The following is a 7,712-nucleotide window of genomic DNA, read 5'->3' on the forward strand; positions in this document are numbered from 1 at the left end:
AAAGAGTTGGAAGAGACCTCATGGGCCATCCTGTCCAACCTTCTTCCAAGAAGCAGGAATATTGCATTCAAATCACACCTGACAGATGGCCATCCAGCCTCTGTTTAAAAGCCTCCAAAGAAGGAGCCCCCACCACACTCCGGGGCAGAGAGTTCCACTGCTGAACGGCTCTCACAGTCAGGAAGTTCTTCCTCATGTTCAGATGGAATCTCCTCTCTTGTAGTTTGAAGCCATTGTTCCGCGTCCTATTCTCCAAGGAAGCAGAAAACAAGCTTGCTCCCTCCTCCCTGTGGCTCCCTCTCACATATTTATTAGGGCTGGGCGGTTTCGTTTCGTTAATTCGTAATTCGTTAATAATTCATTAATTTTTTCAATTACAAAACGATAACGAACCATTCTGGAGCAATTATTAAAAAAACGAATTTTCAAAAACGTTTTGCAAATGCTTCGTATTTCGATATTGTATTCGTTTCGTTATTGTTTTGAGGTCGTTTCGTTATTATTTCCGCATGTCTGGGCCAGTTTTATGGTTTAATTAGTGAAAAAAATTATAATATCACACCAACAGTCAACAACAGAGGGAGAGGGAAGCTTCAGAAGGTTTTGGAGGTTTTTTAGCGTATTTCGCGGTCGCGTCCGCCATTAACGAATCGATTCGTTATTGTTTCGGAAATCGATTCGTTAATTTTTTACCATTTACGAAATTTCGTAAATATCGAACTTTTTAAAAGGAAAATTTTGTAATTATTTTAAATATCGAAACAAAAAAAACCCCAAAATACAAATCGATTTTAGAAACAATTTTTTCCGTTGTTACCCAGGCCTAATATTTATACATGGCTATCATATCTCCTCTCAGCCTTCTCTTCTTCAGGCTAAACATGCCCAGCTCCTTAAGCCACTCCTCATAGGGCTTGTTCTCCAGACCCTTGATCATTTTAGTCACCCTCCTCTGGACACATTCCAGCTTGTCAATATCTCTCTTGAATTGTGGTGCCCAGAACTGGACACAATATTCCAGGTGTGGTCTAGCCAAAGCAGAATAGAGGGGTAGCATTACTTCCCTAGATCTAGACACTATGCTCCTATTGATGCAGCCCAAAATCTTCCTCCGCTTCTTCTCCATTTGTTGTTGTTGTTGTTGTTGTTGTTATTATTATTATTTGACTGGTAGTAGCTGTCCAGAGTTTGACAGATCTCTTTCTAGGCCCCATTTGGAAAGGTTGAGGATTAAACCGGAACCTTTTGTATTAAAAGCATAAAATCTTTCAATGAGTCATGGCCTTTCCTCTGCCTGATAAATACAGATCAAAACACACCAACTAAATATCAAGAGCACATTTCTGAGAAGAAGGCCCATCAATCAGATTAAAATGAGTATTTTGCCTTTCAAACCATATTTGCAAGAGACAGGCTTGCAAAAGAGGCGTTATCTTTCGGAAGGAAAAAAAATGTGCAGGTTTAGTTGCCATTCAGAAAGGGATGGGCTTAAAAGCCCCACCACAGTCTGGACTTTGGATTCTGACATTTTAGAAAGGAGGAACGGAAACGGCAGAAGGCTAGTGTGTTTACATACATACCACACCCCTGCTCTGACTGCCTTTCTTTAGGGCCTCTACGTGGTTTGTGTCAAAAGGAAGAGGGGAAAAAAAGAGGTGTTAAAGAAAACAGTACAGCTATTTTACATTTGTGGTTCAGCATCTACAGATCTACCTTAGAAGTCGCTCTTTTTTTGCTCCAGCACAAAAAACATAATTTGTAATTTTGTTTGTAAGAGAATAGCTCTTCTTACTCGATAGCATGACCACTATCGAGTGACAGTTTCCTCCACATTATCAAGGCTATACACTTTATCTTTTAAGGTTCTTTTAAAAGTAAAACATTTTATTGCAGTGCACAGTTTAAAGTAAAACAAACGAACCAAAAGCAGCATTGTAAAAAACGTCAGAAAATTAGATAAGATCATCAGGAGTTTCGGGGTGCGGTGTCACCTGTACGCAGATGACGTCCAACTCTGTCACACCTGCGCCCGTACCTTGGGAAGTCTGACTTGGCCACAGTAGTCCATGTTCTGGTTACATCCCGTATGGACTACTGCAATGCGCTCTACATGGGGTTGCCTTTGAAGACTATCCATAAGCTTCAAATGGTCCAACGGATGGCAGCCAGATTACTAACGGGACCGGCACTCAGAGAGCATACAACTCCTCTGTTGTGCCAGCTCCTCTGGCGGCCAGTCTGCTACTGGCCACAATTCAAAGTGCTGGCTTTAGCCTATAAAATCCTAAATGGTTCTGGCCCAACTTACCTGTCCAAACGCATCTCCCCTTATGAACCTGCTAGGACTTTAAGATCATCCGGGGAGGCCCTGCTCTTGATCCCACCTGCGTCACAAATGCGTTTGGCGGGTATGAGAGACAGGGCCTTTTCAATGGTGGCCCCTCGGCTATGGAACACCCATCCTAGGGACATTAGATTGGTCCCCTCCCTCTTAACATTCCGGAAAAGAGTCAAGACCTGGCTGTTTGAGCAAGCGTTTGAAAATGCAATGTAAAAGACATAGGAACTTGGAACGACTGGACGACGAGATGGATAATGTTTTTAATTAGGAGACGGAAATATCATGTTTTTATTACTTTTGTTTGGTTTTATGCTATGTGTTAATGTTTTAAATGTTTTATGATGTTCTTGGGCATCAAATTGTTGCCTCTGTAAACTGCACTGAGTCGCCTGAGGGCTGAGAAGGGCGGTATATAAATAGAAACAATATAATATGAAAGCTGACTGGCACAACCTGGGGATCACAACCAGACATAGTGAAGACATCTGCCCTTGTGCTTTGCTACTCTGCTGCTGAATACGCATGCCCAGTGTGGAACAGATCTCACCACATTAAAACAGTGGACATGGCTCTTAATAAGACATGCTGCATTAGAACAGGATATCAACACCCTACACCACTGGAGATATTATACTGTTTTGCTGGTATTGCACCACCAGATACCCGCCAATAATGAAATAACCAAGGCAGTGACATTTCTGGCCCATCCCCTGTTCAGATATCAGCCAGCATGCCAATGCCTTAAATCAATAAATAGCTTTGTAAGAGCTGCAGAGATACTTGCAGGAACACCTCAGCAAGCAAGAGTCCAAAAGTGGCAGGCTAAAACCCGGAACCTCAATCAATGGCTGATACCGGATGAGAGACTACCTCCTGGGTACACAGAAGACTGGGCAACTTGGAAGGCTTTTTCACCTTAAGAACAGACAAGTACCTCGAGCTCTGAGGACTGCGTTCTGGCACCACGAGATGCAGAGCCAACCTTAAGAAATGGGGCTACAAAATAGAATCCATGACATGTGAGTGTGGAGAACAGCAAACCACAGACCACCTATTATAATGCAGTCTGAGCCCTGCCACATGTTCAATGGAGGAACTTCTTATAGCAACACCAGATGTACTCCAAGTGGCCAGCTACTGGTCAAAGGAAATTTAGTATAATTTAGTACAAGTTTTTAACTTTGTGTTTTTAAATTCATTACAACTGTACCTTTAATTCGCTTCTGACATGATAAATAAATAAATTATCATTATCATCTACATGTTAATCCACCAAAAACAAAAGCAGCACCATCCATCGAGTAGTATTGCCTGTAGGGTTTAGGGAATTGTAAAATTGCAGAACTAAAAATGAATGTACAAACAACTTTACATAACAGGATGTGATATTGGTTTGAGTGTCGGTCTATGGCTCTGGAGGCCAGGGATTGAATCCCTACTCTACCATGGAAACCCACTGGATGTCCATGGACAAATCAGACTCTTGACCTCATAAAAACATAAAGTAGGGTCGCCTTATGTCAGAAATAGCCTCAAGGCACACAACAACAACCTAGCTACAACCAAGTCTGGGCTCTGCTCATCAAAGAAATCAAGAAAATCATCCAGTGAGGACCAAACATGGTCACTAGCTACAGACTGCTGTCTTGATTGTCGGATGAATAGAAAAGGATAAAGGCAAAGATAAAGGTTTCCTCTTGACATTAAGTCTAGTCATGCCCAACTCTGGAGGGTGGTGCTTATCTCCATTTCTAAGCCGAAAAGTCAGCTTTGTCCATAGACGTCTCCTAGGTCATGTGGCCAGCATGACTGGATTGAGCGCCATTACCTTCCCGCCTAAGCGGTACCTATTGATCTACTCACATTTGCATGTTTTTGAACTGCTAAGCTGGTAGAAGCTGGGGCTAACAGTGGGAGCTCACCTCGCTCCCCAGATTCAAACTGCCGACCTTTCGGTCAGCAAATTCCGCAGCTTAGCGGTTAACCTGCTGCGCCACTGTGGCCCCAAAGGAAAAGCATATCCTGGGTTAAATCAAAACTGGCTGCAACATTGAAAAGGAGTATTCCATTCAGAAACATTGTATTATATATTTCACTTTTTGATGATGATGATGACGACGACGACGATGCCCTCCAGATCAGATTGGACTGCAATTCCCGCAGCCCTAGCCAATGGTGAGGAATGCTGGGAGCTGAAATCCAATATCATCTGGATCATCCGATATCATCTGCATGCTTCCCTTCCCTGTTTTCATTTTTCCCCTTAGCAGAGTTAGCTAAAGCTTATAAGGATAAAGCCCAAGCATGAGTTCTATTTCTTCTTGTCTGTGACACTTAAATGATGTGTGCTCCAGGCAGCATAGGGGCCGTGGTGGCGCAGCGGGTTAAACCATTAAGCTGCAGAACTTGCTGAGCGGAAGGTCAGTCTTTCGAATCCACAGATGGAGTGAACTCCCATTGTTAGCCCCAGCTTCTACGAACCTAGCAGTTCGAAAACATGCAAATGTGAGTAGATCAATAGGTACCACTTCAGCGGGAAGGTAACGGCACGCCGTGCAGTCATGCTGGCCACATGACCTAGGAGGTGTCTATGGACAACGCCGGCTCTTCGGCTTAACAATGGAGACGAGCATCACCCCCCAGAGTCAGACTTGACTAGGCATAATGTCAAGGGGAAACCTTTCTTTTTACCTTTTACAGGCAGGATGAAGACCATCCCATATCTCATCTGGTGCAGATTTTTTTACTAAAGTCTTCCAATGCTACAGCATACCCTCTGAACTACATACACATTGCCCGAAGAACTGGAAAACATCACCCTTCCACCACAACAGCTAAATATAGACGTATTTCGGGTGTAGATGACGTATCATTTCTGCAATCTTCACCATCTAGCGTTATTAGCCCTGTTGACAAAACTCTTTCACCAGGAAGGAGTTCCCCTATTGTAAACGCATAGTGAGATTAAGCATGGTCGGAGACAAAATAATACTTGTGTAGTCCTCCAAAGTTGGCAGGGTGACAACTTTATTCAAACTGTAGTCCAACACGGCATTACGTGGAAGAAGGCTGTAATCCACACTTTGAACTGCACTATATGGTCAGTGCGGACGTATATAATGCAGTTCAGTCTGCATTATATGGAAGTGTAGATCCAGCCTGAGATTCTTTCTCAAACTCGTGAAACGTCAGGAGAAAATGCTACCAGAACACAGCCACACAGCGCAGAAAACCCCGCAAAGTAAATAATAGTAACACTATGTAACACAATGTTTGTTCCTGGATTATAAATGTCATTTCCTAATTGGTTCTATCATAAAAACATGGAGGAAAAAAATGATGAAATTGCCAAAACTTTGTGGGACATCCTGCAGCACATTTTGCTCTAGTTTTTCAAATCAGATATTGTGAATTACCTGACCTGGGTTATATGGCTGTGTGGAAGGGCCCTCAAATAATCCAATTAATATCAGATATTGTGGATTATCTGTCTTGAAATTCTGGGTTATATGGCTGTGTGGAAGGGCCCTCATATAATCTAGTTCAAAGTAGATATTGTGGATTACCTACCCTGATATTCTGGGTTATATGACTGTGTGGAAGGGCCCTCATATAATCCAGTTCAAAGAAGATATTGTGGATTACCTACCCTGAAAGTCTGGGTTATATGGCTGTGTGGAAGGACCCTCATATAATCCAATTCAAAGCAGATATTGTGGATTATCTGTCTTGATATTCTGGGTTATATGACTGTGTGGAAGGGCCCTTGTATAATCCAGTTCAAAGCAGATATTGTGGATTATCTGTCTTGATATTCTGGGTTAGATGGCTGTGTGGAAGGGCCCTCGTATAATCCAGTTCAATGCAGATATTGTGAATTACCTACCCTGATGGTCTGGGTTACATGACTGTGTGGAAGAGCCATCATATAATCCAGTTCAAAGCAGATATTGTGAATTATCTGTCTTGATATTCTGGGTTATATGGCTGTGTGGAAAGGCCATTATATAATCCAGTTCAAAGCAGATATTGTGAATTACCTGTCCTGATAGTCCTTGTTAAATCAGGACATATAATCCAGTTCAAAGCTGATATTGTGGGTTATCTCCCTTGATATTCTGGGTTATATTGCTGTGTGGAAGAGTCATCATATAATCCTGTTCAAAGCAGATATTGTGAATTAATTGCCCTGATATTCTGGGTTATATGGCTGTGTGGAAGGGCCCTCATATAATCCAGTTCAAAGCAGATATTGTGGATTATTTGTCTTGATATTCTGGGTTATATGGCTGTGTGGAAGGGCCCTCATATAATCCAGTTCAAAGCAGATTCAGGGCCCTCCAAGGATCTGATCCCAGGTTTTCTGCTTTTAAACTGGATTATATGAGTCCGCACTGCCAGATAATCTGGGATGGGATCCTGGAAGGGTTGTCAAATGCGACTTCCCTTTTTTTACCCCATCTCAAGCCAAATCTGGAATCACCAGAGGCATTTCCTAAGGCAAAGGGGGCAGCTTTTTGGGGATTTAGGAAGGAAAATCTACTACTCTGAACAGGCTGAGAAACAGAAACCAGCCCTGCTTTTCCTGAGTTTGAGGCTTTTCTCCTCCAGAAATCCCCTCAAAAGGGAGTCTTGCCAGGCAGCAAGGAAGAGGAGAGGGAGCATGTTGCCAATGCCCAGACCCTCCTTCCTCTTTCCCTCCCTCTGCTTTGCTTCCTTGTTGCTTACCAGGCTGTCTGGCCCTGCTTCCTTCCCCGAAGGCGCTGGCTTCCCAGCCTGAGAGGCAGGCGAGACAAAGCAAGGCAAGGCAAGGCAAAGCAAAGCAGGCAGACCTTCCTGGTCCTTCCCCCCTGGGCCACGCCTCGGAGGGCGGGCAACCCATTAGTACTTGGAAGGGGGAGACTGTCAACACAGACCAAATGCTGCTGGGTCTGTTTCAGGCTCAGAAGAACAGGCCAAGCCACATTTTCCACTCTTTTGTTATCTTTAGCCATGTGCACATTTCTCTTAATTTCTTTATAATACATTGTCGAAGCCTTCATGGCCGGAATCACTGGGTTGCTGTGAGTTTTCCAGATTGTATGGCCATGCTTCTCTCTTTCGTCCTCCATTCGTGCCTCTTCAAATTCTACAGCACTGCTGGTCACAGCTGACCTCCACCAAGAGCGCTCAAGGGCCAGGGCTTCCCAGTTCTAAGTGTCTATGCCACAGTTTTGAAAGTTGGCTTTGAGCCGTAGCTGATGTAAATATTGTGTTGTTGAAGCAGAGGCGGCCCTAGGTAATTTTCAACGGTAAGCAAAAAGTATTTTGGCACCCCCCCCCCCCCAACCAATCATTTATATATATTTTCTGTTCGTCGTGGGAGTTCTGT

At 43.4% G+C, this 7,712-nt stretch overlaps 1 protein-coding gene across 1 annotated transcript in view; it reads right to left on the reverse strand.

The window, feature by feature from the left end:
• The window catches only part of OTULINL (OTU deubiquitinase with linear linkage specificity like), a 34,273-nt gene extending 27,086 nt beyond the window's left edge, over positions 1-7,187 (reverse strand). Inside the window, exon 1 of the mRNA XM_060774667.2 lies at positions 7,070-7,187. The gene's annotated coding sequence lies outside the window, so the exon portion shown is untranslated. The remainder of the gene's footprint in view (positions 1-7,069) is intronic.
• Positions 7,188-7,712: the final 525 nt, after the last annotated feature.

Source organism: Anolis sagrei, chromosome 4 (genome assembly GCF_037176765.1).
Source record: "Anolis sagrei isolate rAnoSag1 chromosome 4, rAnoSag1.mat, whole genome shotgun sequence".
NCBI classification, from domain to species: Eukaryota; Metazoa; Chordata; class Lepidosauria; order Squamata; family Dactyloidae; genus Anolis; species Anolis sagrei.